Source organism: Bacillus rossius, chromosome 3, assembly GCF_032445375.1.
Source record: "Bacillus rossius redtenbacheri isolate Brsri chromosome 3, Brsri_v3, whole genome shotgun sequence".
Taxonomy (NCBI): Eukaryota; Metazoa; Arthropoda; class Insecta; order Phasmatodea; family Bacillidae; genus Bacillus; species Bacillus rossius.
In genome coordinates this window covers 84529137-84543857 of record NC_086332.1, presented here as the reverse complement: position 1 = coordinate 84543857, position 14721 = coordinate 84529137, and positions in this window count along the sequence as shown.

Sequence of the window (14721 nt, the reverse complement as noted above, 5' to 3'; positions counted from 1 at the left end):
CTAGTATCAGTATTATTTTAAACCTTAGGTGTCAGTATTAACGCCCATGCCTCAATCAAAGTAAATCAGCGTGCGTTCTCTCGCCGCCACGCCCGCAGTACGCACGGAAGCCTGCTGGCGACCTGCCACATGCCCAGCTGCTCACCACCCCTCTCGTGCTTTGCAGAAGCCTTTCTACCCTCCTTCGCACTCGTCCTACACCCCAACACCGTCTATAAAGCAGTGATTGGGGCAGAAGCAGTTCCTAAAATTCCATAAAAGAGACTTCATTTTCAAGCAATTCCCTAAGAGATCTCTAAGTATGTATCGTTAAAATCTCTGAAAGTTCCTATACCAATATTTTTCAATAATAAATTTTTTTAAATTATTAAAGCCAAAAGACTTTTCAGAACCTCCTAATGTCATTAAATGTATGTTTTATTGACAAATTTGTTAATTTTGTAATTACACATCATAAAAGAAGATGTGAAGTTTTTTGCAAAAAAAAATTCACAGATCAAACAATTTTTATGGAAGTGAGCCTCATTTTGGACATTCGTTGCTTGCTGACATTTTTTTCACCCGAAAATAAAATGATGATATTTACCTACACTGCTGAAACTAAAAGTGAGGGTCGTAATATAATTACGAACTTGTATCTTGTGGCTGAAAGAACATGAATTAACAGCGATGGGAAAAGCAGGTGAAAAAATATGCCCTGTGTAATCATAACTACGTCACTAAGCCACTATAGACCGCTGGTAATTTTTGACTCCGAATCTCCGCTTAGATAAAAAAAATACACGTTCTTTCTGTAAACTGCCTCACTTATGCCCCTCTAGTCCGCTTTTGTTTACGGCTTATTGAATTAATGTTTAAGAAGAGGGAGCGAGGTATTATCTAGCTTGACAGATGAGACAGAATCAATTTTGAATCCCTAAAGGGGAGGTAAAGAGAGTTAAAATGAGTACATACACTGCAGGTATTCGTGCCCTCAAAACAGCACAGCATATTAGCAATGCATTGCCCCCGGCTGGGTCTAAGCTCGCAATCAAAAAATTGTAAAAATTAGAAAAATATAAAAAATTAAATATTTTGACCTTCTTCCCTTATCACTGTCAAAGCCATGCTAAAAATAGCAGACAACAAATTAAATTAATGGGAATTGAGTCATCTAGGCAAAGAAAGAAAGAAAACATTTAACCCAAAAATTTATTTGTAAAAACCACAAGTTTACTTTTTTCTCCCATTTGGAAAATCTGTGCGTTGTTATGCACATATTCCAGCAAAAAAAAAAAGGATAACTAGAAAATTATTCAAAATAATTTTACACTATAAATATATAAATTTACCCTATTCCTAGAGATATATTTACCTGAAATAAAAATTAATGTCTTAAATAATTAAATGTTACTAATCCAAAAACGTTCAGTATACCGATAGAAAAACTCTTCTTTCAAAGTCAAAAAAGATTTCTTTAACTTAAACGGCCTACACAAAAGTAATGCAAATTTACGAAAGTACACAAGCTCCATTACTCGCCTATCACAGTGAAAAAGTTAACTGTATGCCACTTCTATGGCAATTTACAATTGACGAAATTCAACATTAAGAAAATTTGCCAACCTCAGAAACCACTTGTAGGATTCCAAATTACCGGATCAGTACATTCATTATTTTTCCTTTACTACGATTTACCTCCAACGATGTCACTTGTGAAATTTTAGTCTAGTTCGGGCTCATCATACAGCACGAGAGAAACTGGTGAAGGCCATCTTACAGCCACCGAATACTCGTTTCCTCTTTCCAGTACCCTACACAAATAAGGGCAATGTTTTAGCTCTAGCAAAACATCACAGATTTTCAGGTGTTTATTTCCCACGCTGATTCTCAGATTCTTTAGCAAAAATGTACTTGTAAGTCCAGACCAAAATAAACTAGAGGCGTGCGTGCGAGACAACTCCTTGCATTTGCCCCAAAAAAAAAACATACTTCTCAAGACAAAATACTTGCTACTACATAGGCATAAAGGTACTTTCAGCCTGTTTCCTTGCAACCGAAACCACTCTGCAAAGAAAACGTCGTAGTTAATTTGAAATTATCCCAGGCCTCACACCCAATTCAGCCGCAGCTCGTAACTTACAGATTTTGTTAGCTGCTGGGACAATGCTCAGCCCCCCCTGGTCACAGTAGGTTTCATCCATCCGCACACCTTGCGACAATATCCGGTAACATTATTCAGGTGCACCAACAGTCCGTACATAAACACCCACTGAGCTTATTCCCTAACTTTATTAAGCATTCTAAAGCTGTCACATGACTCCCAAGACAAAACTGTAGCATTAAAAAAAAAAAAATTTATACTGAAATAAATTTACAGTAAATATTGGAGTAAATAAATTTAACCATTAATATTCAAAGTTTTCAAAAGTAACTGAGCACTAAATTAAATAAAAATAGCTGAAACACTAAAGTAAAGAAAAAAAAACAGAATACTAATTTTAACCAGGAAAAAAAATAAATATTTTTGGCACGTAGTGTCACAATATTGCAATATTAGTTGCTTTCTGACAAATGGCTTTTGAACTACAGCCATAAAAAACTTTCTTTTTTTTTATGATTACTGCTTATTGTTTCAAATATTGCCATGTAAATCACCCTACTGATGAAAGTGGCACCAGAAAAGCTTTGATAAATATTTAAATTACAAATTTAAATAATTTTTAATTTCTATGTCTTTGAATTGTGATTTCAAATTCATAGTGTGTTTGGTTTTTCATTATATCCGTATTCACATTTTGCAATAAATATGTTAAGTACATTGCATTGAAATTGTAAGAGCCTCAGAACCAATAATTTCAGTATGTATAGCCCCCTTCCCCCCCTTTCCTAAACATGTACCCTCTTGTTTGCTGACTAAGGAAGAAGGAGTAATGAGTAAGTAATGTAGAGCAGTGGAATGCTGTAAATACTTTTTGAAGTATATTCTCCTGAAAAAATAATTCTCTGTTCAACTATCTCAGTAATTTAAAAATAGCAAAGCCTCAAAAAATACCATCTATACCTTTTTGAATCGTCAAGTGCTTGTCGCGTATGCGTTTCCGTAGGATGTGTAGAGACGTGGCGGACGTGTCTCGGCCGTTTTCTTGTATTGCCCGGCGCCAGCTCTCTCGCGTAGAGCAGCCCCCTGCGGGGAGCAGGGTTGGACCGTCCAGCCCGTGTAGCTGCCAAGGGACGTCTCCCGCGCTGGAGAAAAGTGCGGTGCAGGCTAGTTGTGTTAGTCCACGTGTTTTGGCTTGTGGACATGCCAGATACAAAACAACGCTCACGCACACGGTAGAGAAAAACGATTAAAGAGATTATAACACTATAGAACAGAACCAAAAGCGATAATAGCGGCGAGTTTATGGAGTGTATCGCGACCGCGCCTAGCCTCGAAGGTGGCTCGCACATGACTGGCGACCAGGATGCCGGGGCAATGCTCTCGCGCGTATGGAGCGGAAGTGACGTCATTCCCAAAGCCGCGGCGTGCTGCGGACAGGGCTGTGATCCGGGCTTTAACCCAGAGGCATGGAGGTACGACGTCAGATTCCCCCTCTTAGATAAGCCCGGGTCTAGGCCGTCCGTGCATCCACACGAGGCAGCAGGATCGGGACGCCCTCTCCCGCGGCGGTCGTCGGGGTTAGGGCCGCCTCTCTCGTCCCGTACTCGCCGGGTCGTCGTACACAAGCGCGTCCAGCTCCGAGCCTGTGGTATAGTCTGCCAAGTAATGTGGAGCTCGGCGACGTCGTCGGTTGTGTCTCGGGGTCGTCTCAGCCGGCTCCTCGACTGTGACTCGGAACTGCATCGGCGAGGGAGCCACCATGTCCCCATCCACCTCGAGTGGGGGAGAGTGGCTCAGCTGCCTCCTTGTCCGGCTCGATCACCAGAGGTTGTTCGTTCGCCGCATCGGCGCCTGCCTCGGCAATACCGGTGACATCACAGATCTGTGTCCGCGTCGTTCGTCTCCGACAGCGTCGCCTCGGACTTGTGGCCGAGCTTCCTGCTGTTTCCAGCGTCGCTGTTTCTGGGTTGGGGGTGGCATGGAACAGGCCCCGCATGCCTCGGGGCATGATCGAGTCGTCTGAAGTTGGCGTTTCGTCCACTTCTACTAGGGTGTCATCTTCAGAGACCAAATTTTCTCCTGGGAATGTTGTTCTTCGTATGGTGTCTCGGTGCACTTTTCGTACCCGCTGTCCATCCAGGCGGACCAGGTAGGTGCTCCTACTTAGCCGTTTAAGGATCGGGTGTGGTCCCGACCATCTGGGGCTCAACCTGGCACTGTAATTCTTCGGCGCGCTGAACAGAGGCTGTGTGCGCACTTATACCAGTTCTCCAGGTTGGAGTTCTGGTGGCAGTCGGGTCGTCTGCGGTGTTATCTAGCGAGTATAGGCCCTCTCGTGTTCACGCACTGTTGTCATTTCTGCCTCTCGCCATTGACGACACTCCTCTGGGTCTTCTTCTTCTTCGGCTACCCTGTGGGCTGTCCATTCTTCTGGCGAGGGCAAATTGTGACCTTGGACCATTTCCGCCGGGGTCATTCCTGCGGCTGCATTGGTTCTGCGACGGATGCAAAACAGAGCCTCTGCAAGATGGTCATCCCATTTAGTATGGTCGCTACCCAGCCCTATGCGCATCTGGACTTTCAACTCTTGGTTTCGCCTCTCCGTCGGGTTGGCTCGGGGGTAAAGGCAGGTGTGGTCCGGTGTTCGACGCACCACGAGTTGCTCATCTCCCGCCACTGCCTCCCGACGAATTGGCTGGCGTTTTCCTTCAGCAGGTCTCTCGGGTAGCCCCAACGTGGGAAGAATTCCATTTGCAATATCGTCCCAATGGTGTTGGCCCGAACGTTGTTGGTGGGGTAAGCTTCTACCCAACGGGTGAAGAGATTGGTCACTACCACCAGGAATCTCTTGCCCCAGGCTGTGCGGGGATATGGCCCCATGACGTCCAATGCGATGGACTGGAAAGGGGTAGTGGGAAAGCGAGGCTGTTGTTGCTCCATCCCGTCGCTCCGCCGCGCTTTCCGCTCCTGACATGTCTCACAAGTCCTTACGTACTCCCGCACGTCCCGGGCCATGCCGGGCAAGTGGTAGTTCTGACCGACCGCCCGCCGTGTTTGGTCCACCCCAGGGTGTACGGCCAGGTCGTGATCATGCATAAAGCGCAACACTGCTTCACGTGCCTCTGGTGGGACATAGGTGCGCCACTCCTGGTCGGGTCCCGTTCCTCGTGTGTAGAGCACGCCGTCCCTCATAGTCCAGGTCTCACATTGTTCCCTTATTTGCTTCGCGTGTCTGCGCTCAGCATCCTGAGAAGTGCATTGGGCATTGTGCACCCGACATTTCAGCTCGATCAGGTTCGCAGAAGGCTGGTAGTCGTCCACACCTAGAGCAAGCAGGTGGCAGGTTGGGTCCCTTGGGTGGTGGTGATCCATCTCACGGCCAGGTGGCAGTATCTCATCTCAAGATACCCTGTCCTCCAGGCACGATCCCTCATCAGGGTCCCATGACAGAGCGTTCAGCAGCTAGTTTTCTACTCCTGGGACGTGCTCTACAACGAAGTCGAACGACTGTAGAAACAGCGCCCACCTCACGAGTTTGCTTTTCCTCCCCTGGAGGGTCCGCAACCACGTGAGGCATTGGTTGTCCATGCGCAATACAAATTGCCTACCCTCGAGGTGGGGATGGTACTTCCTCAGTGCCCATACCACTGCCAGGCACTCCTGCACATTGCTGTGGTAGTTCCGTTCAGCGCGGCCGAACTTGGCACTGGCGTAATCAATTATGCACCTTTCCCCATTTTCGTCTCGTTGGTAAAGCACCGCACCCACCCCCTCGGCGCTCGCATCCGTCTGAACGCACAGCGTCCTCTCGGGGTTTATCCCTGACAGAGTTTGGTATCGAAGAAAAGCCGCCTTCAAGCTGTCCAGCGCCTTCTGTGCAGCCGGTGTCCAGTGTTAGTGCTGTCGCGGTAACAACAGATCTGTCAGAGGGGCAGTGAGCGTGGAGAACTGCGGGATATGGTTCCGCAGCCAGTTGGCGAAACCCAAGAGCTTCTGCAACTGCTTGCGGGTTCTAGGGGGTTTAGCTTCTGCAATTTTCGCCAGGTGCATCGGGTGCGGACGATTACCATCAGCATCCAACACATGCCCCAAGAACTCCACCTCTCTCTGTCCAATGTGACACTTCTGTGTGGCACAGGTCAGGTGGTGCGTCTCGAGCCGCTCCAGGACCTGGTACAGGTGCCGCACATAGTCCTCCCAGGTCTTGAAGTACACGATCACGTCGTCGAGGTATGCTGTCATAAACTGGTCAATGTACCCTGCCAATAGCCCGAACGTAAGTCAAGGGTCGTGAACACTCGTGCATTGCCCAGGCCTGCCAAGGCCTCGTCCACACTGATCTGCGGTGGTGGCGAACTGATGGTGACACTATTCAGGGAACAGAAGTCCACACAGAAGCACATGGTGCCATCCTTCTTGGCAGCTAGGACGATGCGTGAGTTGTATGCTCTGTTGGAGTTTTCAATGACACCATCTCGCAACATTTCGTGCACTTGCTCACGTATCACCCGTTTCTCGCGGAAACCATATTCCCTGGGGGCCTCATACACTGGTTGGTCGTGCATAGTGGGGATTCGGTGTTCTGTCACTGTTGTACGCCTGAGTGAGTCGGCAGTGGCGAAGACGCTCTGCCTTTCCCTTATTAGCCGCCTGAATGCATCCTGATACTTTGGGGGTACATCATTGTCCACATCTTCTAACTTCGTGGGCTCTCTTGGGGGAGGGGGTGCTCTACCTAGTGCATACACTGCCAGGCGCTCATGTTTACCGACATTCACTAGCCCAAAGGCCGGCACTATCACTGTGTCATGCTCCACCAACCAAGGCTGTCCGAGCACAAGGTCCTCCCTGAGTCTACTACAACTGCTGCCCTCTGTGTAACCAGCTCCCTCACAATCATTGTTATGATGGCGTCCCCGATGGCTGTCCCGACTCCAGTGCTCGTGGCCAGGCGCAGCGTGCAGCATCTTGGTGTGACGTCCACTGGCTGTACCAAACACGTGGCTCGCACCTGTATCTACGAGAGCAGCTGTCGGTCTCCCGTTCAGAGTGACGGGTACCTGCATCAGCCGGTCATCTGGGGTGGTGAGCTGTCCCAGTGTTATGCGTGTTATGCGTGTCATGCCATGGCTTCGGGAAGGGGGTTAGGTGGTGTGGGGGCAGAATGATTGGTCCTACACCCCTTTCTTCCGGTTTCCTTCAGGTTGTTGTTGTTGTTGTTGTCGTATTGGGCAGTCCTGATGCCAAAGGAACATGTCCTGCGGGCATCCAAGGCGACACTGGAGTGGTCGGCATCCGTCCCGCTTAATCCCTGCGTTCCGCCACACTGGTGCGGTGCTCTGTCGTCTTCCACTTGGTGGGCCTTCGTTTGCCCATGCTACCGCTTGCTGTGCATGTTCGGGCTGCGTGTCTCCCTCTGGGAGAGCAGGCGCTCTGTGCTCATGTCTGGGCTCTCGTCCGGGAGTGGTCGTAATTGTCCGTCGCGCCAGAAGGCGCTGCAGGTTGCCCTCTGTGGCTTCAGCCTGTAGCACATATTCTTCAACAGACCCATTGCAATATGGCCTGAGGAAGGGTTGTAATTCTTCCTGCACTAACGCGGTCACGTCTGGCAACGCTTGCTCTGGTGCTTCCCCTGGGGCTATGCGACGATAAAGCTGAAACTTGTCGCCAGGAATCTCTCCACCGATTCCGTGTCCCTCTGTGCCTCGCTGTAGAAACAGGCCTTGCAGCTCAAGACTGCCTGACGGTCATCAAATCGCTGCGTGAGACGCGTGGCAAACTCCCGCCACTGCATATCGTATCGCCCCCATAGAGTCCACCACTCACGAGATCGACCACGCAACTGTTCGCTCGTGCGTTGTGTCCACTCCTCTACTGGCATGCTGCACTGTAACATACGCCTCTTACACCATCGCACAAACTCCCGTGGGTCTTCGTGCACGAGCCCGCTAACTCCAGCAGCACTATACGCCTGGTCCCTGTAGCAACCCGCACAGCGTACCCGACTGGCGGCGCTACCGAGTTCGTTGGCGTGTCCCAGTCAATTAGGTTCGGCAACAGTGGATTCTGGTTGGGTAACATCGACCCGACGCGGTTGCCCGAGCAGCCTCTACACTCGTCACATCCCCCTTTTTCCTGGTACACGGCACTCGCTGTGTTCGAGGCTACCCTATGCATCTGCTCTGATAATATATCCCTGTCCCACAACTACACACCCTCAGCAGTTTCTGTTTTCACCTCACTGCGGCTCAGTAGTGTGCACATGCACGTTTTCCGACCCTGCCACTCTCCTTTCACAAGGTCCATGCCTTTCGGTAGCTGACACATCGCGCACGTAACTGTCAACCTGTGCGGCAGCATTGTTTACAAACACGGGGCCCACGTGGCCGCTCCGTCTGCGCAGACTGCCCGGACAGGCTATCACTGCGCCCGCCCGAACACCGCCGGCGAGGACAAGGAAAGGGTAACGTGGTGCATTGTCACATTGAAGGGAGAGGGGAGGTGAATCGACAGGAAATATAATCCGGTTGCGGAACGGGAGACATCGATGCGTTATCAGCTGAACCGTGAAACTGATAGGTGTTGAAAACGTGGGAAAGGAATGGTTGTGTCCTCGCGTTGATGAGATCAGAAGTACTGTCTAGGTGGATAAGTGAATCCATTCATTAATCCAGGTAGATTTTCTAGCTGTCTGATCATTCACTGTACACTCTTTTCCCACACTGCATGCGCTCTCCTGTGGACTTGAAGTTCGCCACACGTACGGGCGCCAAATGTCGCGTATCCGTCTCCGTATGATGCATGGAGACATGGCGGACATCTCTCGGCCGTTTTCTTGTATTGCCCGGCGCCAGCTCTCTCGCGTAGAGCAGCCTCCTGGGGGAGGCAGGGGTGGACCGTCCGGCTTGTGTACCTGCCGAGGGACGTCTCCCACGCTGGAGACAAGTGCGGTGCAGGCTAGTTGTGTTAGTCCATGTGTTTTGGCTTGTGGACACGCCAGATAGAAAACAACACTCACGCACACGGTAGAGAAAAACGATAAAAGAGATTATAACATACTATAGAACAGAATCAAATGCGATAATAGCGGCGAGTTTATGGAGCGTCTCGCGACCGCGCCTAGCCTCGAAGGTAGCTCGCACGGACCTGGCCACCAGAACGCTAGGGCACTGCTCTCGCGCGCACAAAGCGGATGTGACGTTATTCCCAAAGCCGTGGCATGCTGCGGACAGGACTGTGATCCGGGCTTTAACCCAGAGGCACGGAGCTACGACATCATGCTAAGCTCTTCACCAGAAATACTCTGACATTACAGAGAGAACTATTGATCACGTTTACTTGGTAAAGTTTTTGTGAGCATTTTCCAACTATTTCATAACATGTCTTGGATGAGAGTAATTTTTGCTATCAAAGTAACATTTCTTTTCTTGAAGAAATACACACCAAATATACAAAATATAACAGAGAGAAAAAAATTATTCGGAGAGATGTCTCATGCTGACTTCTTGAAAGCTGAAAAAAAAACACAGTACTTGAAAAATCTTAAGTCATTAAACCTCTGCAAAATATATTCGTTTATACATCCAGAAAACCTAAAGTCAAAACAAAGTTGTTTCGATTTTGTTGAAGTAAGTAAACATTTAAAAATGAATGTTGATAAAGGGAATTTTTATGATGCATGGTTTCATCTTCATATTGAAACAGATATGCCTGAGGATGTCGTAGTCGCGGATATCACCCCCTTGTGATGCTGGTTGTATTCTATACTCGGGTCGGGGTTCAGGCCTTGTGGAGGGGGGAAAATACTGTTATCCGCACTACAATTAAAGTTTGTCAGTTTGGATGCAACTTATTTAATTAATCCCTCACACAGTCCCATAACATGGGGCTACCTACGACACAACACCCGTCCCTCTGCGGATAGAGGCTTGGCTGCACGTGTTTCGGTGGGCAGGCGCCAAGTGCGGGCTGCCCCTCGTGGTCTCGTGGTGCGTTTATGCGAAAAGCTAGCTATGGCCCCTTCTAGATGATAGCTGTGAGAAAGTTAAGTTAGGATGTCGGCGCCTGAGACTGACGCCAACCGCCGGTGCACCCTCTGGTCCACTAAGACAGTTATGTCACAACAATACTTACTCTTTAGTGCATCGAACACGCCCGAGCATGATGTCCACCGAGTGGGTGAAAGTGCACCGCGACGAACACCAAGGCGACGACAGCGCCCGGCCGTGTGTGGCAATGCGCTAAACAAAATCATTAATAATTCTTTCAAATCAGAAACACCCAATTTAATAACAATTTAAAAGATAATTAATTCAAGGGAAATTATGTACAATTGTCCAAAAACCATATATTGTGAAATATGTCTTTTAAGTCCAAAACTGGTCGGAGCTGTTTTCCCACGCTTCACGTGTTTAGGCGCGAGGTCGCAGGGCGCCCTCGCGCTCAGTTACCGTCGGGAGCTCGCAGGGGTCGGTCGCTCCACGAACACAGAACCCTCAACTTTCGCGCCACATCCAAGTCTCAGCAATAGTGTAAGTTCTTCAAATCCTTTTACCAGCTCTGCGCCGACCTCACCCAGTCGCACGATAATTCGTGCGACTCGTTAACTAATCATTTTTATCCCAACAGAGAGCTTTGCATTTATTACGTAATTTCATGTCCAGAGTTTAAGGACAGCGTAATTGAGTGACGCAGTTTTCCGGCTTCCAAAGCCAAGTTATCGTCGAAGGCTCTCAGCCAGCCACGTGTGACGAGTTCCTACTCGTTAATTTGACGTCGACCCAAGTGCCGACTCAGCTCTCACAGCCCGTTATGCCACGCCAACGCCTTCTCCTGCCCTGTGTTGCGTGTGCGCAAATGTGCAGTGCGGCCTTGCAAGGGGGGGGGGGGGGGGGAGAGATTCGCGCGCTAGGGGAAGTTTAATGTAAAATACATAAGGAACATTCTTATTTGTAAATGGTGTATTTTATTATTTGAAGGGTCGTGTTTTCTTTATTGTAAATAGTTTATTATATTGTATGAAATGTTATGTAGAATAAGTTCTCACGTGTTCACCGGGCGCCAAAGCCCTGGCTTCCGCCTGTGACCAATCAGCGTGTTCCGCGGGCTCGCGAGGAGGGGTGGGATGCGGGCGCTGGGTCGCGTGAGTCGGGGAGGGAGTCAGTCGGCCGCTGGACTCAGGAGGCAACAGACGTGTCTACGAGAGCGCTCCGAGACGGTGAGAACGGGCGCGGTGTCTCGCTGCAGTTCATGCCTTGCCGAGAGGAAGTGATTCCTCTGTCACAGTCGTGTGGTCATTTAGGCGAGTGTGTCATCGTGTCATTCAGTCGCGGCGTGCAGTCAGTCACTTCTCTCGCGTGCGTGTTTTCTCCGGTAGTTTACGAGTCGCGGAGTTCTTTTGCGGACTGGATTTTCGCCATCGTTTGCACGGTAATTTTCGGGTCTTCCCTGGCACTGTGTTGTCGGGTCAGTCGTTCAGCTTAAGGTGCGAGTCATATATAGTTCAAGTCTTAGCGACACGGGTCTTGCTCGTCACGAACGGGACGTCACGTAATTTTCCCATACAGTAACAGTAAGTAGAACCGGGCATCGCCCTACAGAATCGGTCACAGGCGGAAACGCGGCAGCCCCTTGTAAAGGGTTTGATTTACTGTATATAAAGAACCTGGGAACTGTCTTTGAGTGTGTCAATTGCTATCCTGGTGACTAAGTCCCTTGGCCACGCGGCCCGAACCCTTCTCTACCGAACACTGAGTAGCCGGCAAAACACTATCATTCGGGGGCTAGTCGGCCAGGCGACGACAAATTTATGTATCTAACTTTCCTCGCATTTAAATGTGTAACTTGTAATATGCATTCTATCCACGTCATAAATGTTTAATTAGTGACTGTAACTTGTATGTTTTATCTAACCGGGCCTACGTACTTTTAGGGACTTTTAATGTTTTGAAACAGGCTAGATTGCAACTAACTTTAGAACATTCATTCGCACGTGCTGTCTTACATAATAACGTCAATCTCTGTATAAGCTGCAGCAGCATTGCAACTCCGCGACTATCCGCAGCGTCTTTCACGTTGATAATCAGCCACTGTAGAAGTCCGCATATACCACTTTGCAACCTATCCTGGCCGCGCGTATCATCTACGCATAGAGACTCGCGTGCCGCGACGGTCAGACAACAAATGCGGCCAGTACTCGGACCAGTAGGTGTAACGGTTCTCAATAAAGTGCAGTGTCGTGTCAACCAGTTTATTATTTATTTATAAGGCGTCCTGGGTGGCCTGAACAGCCCGGGTAGGTTTCGAACTACGACGCGCTCCTGCCTGCAGCCACGAGGCCGAACCCCCGTTAAAGCCCCTGAGATCACTTTTCAAATTAATAACTACTTAAAAAACTTAGACCGGCAGCGGGAGTGGCGTCAAGACATAAATTCCGTCTCGCTATGGTAATGACGTGTCGACTGGTAAGCGCAATGTCTAGTCACAAAAAACCCTTATATACAATTAGAACTACCTATTTACAATTATGATTTGCGGCATATCACACGTAGTCCTGAAATCCCCACTTCTCAGGCTCGGTCTCACCCGTCGTTGCTCTGCGACTCTCGTCTCCACGCATGTCTGCCTCGTCCAGTCGCCAGATGCCTACTACCCCACTTCTGCCGTGCGTCGCGCCTCTCCGCCTGTCCTACCCCCACTCCGCGACACGTGCAGTGCTCGGAGAGATTCCGGGTGTTGCCCTCTGCATCTTCGCCCGGTGAACAAAGTTACGTAATTATTTAACATATTTTTTGTAAAAACATATAATCATTAATACTACAAAATATTATGTAAAAAATATAAACTATTACATATTAAACATATTACATATTAAACATTGACGTCGGCCCAAAGGTCTTAACTCTTACAGGCCTATATGTCACGCCAATGCCATCTCCTGCCGAGTGGTGCTTCGTGGAAGTGTTTCTACTCGCCGAGGGTGCAGTGTAGACTTGTGTTTTCTTTTGCATGTACTTATTTTGTATTGTTTTTCATTTTAGATTAATTTGGTTTTATAGTTTATATTATTTTTTATTTATTTTATTCGTATTATTCACCGGGCGCCTAGGCCGTGGTTCTCCGCCTGTGGCCAATCCGCGTGTTCCGCGGGCTCGCGGAGGAGGGGTGTCAAGGTCGCGGCACGTGGGAGGGAGTCGCGGCCGCAGCACGGGGGGGAGGAGTCGCGCTCGGGTGACGCAGGGAGGTGGACGCAGGCAGACGTCGCTCCACAGCTAGGCCATTTTAGTCGCGGTTACGGTACGGTTGGACGCCCCTTGCAGTGTGCGGGGAAATTAAAGCGCGCGGAACCGGGCATCGCCCTTATTGAGATTGCCACAGGCGGGACCGACGTAGCCCCATGTAAAGGGTGTGTTTTATCGTACATAAAACCCGGAAACTTCCTGCTAACTTTTATTTCCTGAAGTCATCCTGGGCAGGCTAGACCCCTTAGGCCCCGAGGCACGAACCCTAATCTACCGCCCCTGAGCAGCCGGAGACGCGCCACTAATAACAGGGACTAGCCGTGGCCTTGTCAACATTAAATATATAAGTATGTTCTTAAAACACAATTACACAATATCACACTGCCCGGGGCAGGGGTGGATCAGGAGTTGGCACAGCATAACTTTCTTTATGAGCAGGGGAGACACATGGGTCGAGGTCAAGGACTTCAGGATAATGTCAAATATGGGTCATGACATGGACACTTTAGGTCATATCAATTATCCCACTGCAGGTGCAATTGTTAGAACTGCATAGTAATTTTCTCACTGAAATGCTGATTTAGAAAGGGGTTTTTCTTGTTTTGTACGAGTTCTCACAGATGACAGAGCATCTATTTCCTAAATGTTCATGAAATGCTGTTCTTACAGTGAAGTCAGTTTTTAAATTAAAATCTACTCATGCCCATCATAAATTAATTTCTGAATTTAGTATGCTATGCTCATCAGAAGTACTGTCAGTATCTTGAGAATAAAAAAAAGGAAGATAATTGGAAACAGAAAAATTCAAGGAGGAAGAGATAAAAACATAAGAGAAGGAACATATGGCTACTGTAAAAAACAAAAATAAATAAATGAAAACAAAAGATATTGGAAGGAGATAAAAAGCTTTTGAAACTCTTGAGAAAAGAAGAAACTATAAAAAGGAAAATTGCTGCAAGGTTATTAACTATCACTATTATGATGTCGTCCGGCCGAAGGCCACCCCAAAGCCCGACCTGCAACAGCCAGTATCCAACCCCGCTAATGGAACGCACCCAGGGCCGCAACTAGAGTCTCTGGCACCCGGGGCATGAATGGATTCATGCGTCCCCCCCCCCTCTTTTTTTGCACATCCCACACCAATAAAGCGGGGGGTTCGTGGGCCCTCCCACGGAAAAATGGTGCTATGTTGAGACATATAATCAGATTAGACATTCCTGGCATGCAAGTTAAAAAACTTTGTACTAGTTACCAGTTGTAGTAGGAAGGAATTACAATGCAAGCGATATCGGTGCCCCCACAGCTTTGCGCCCGGGGCGTTTGCCACAGTTGCCCCCCCCCCCTTCTAGTTGCGGCCCTGAACGCACCCCTAGCCATTGCCCACCCGAGTCAGGCGAG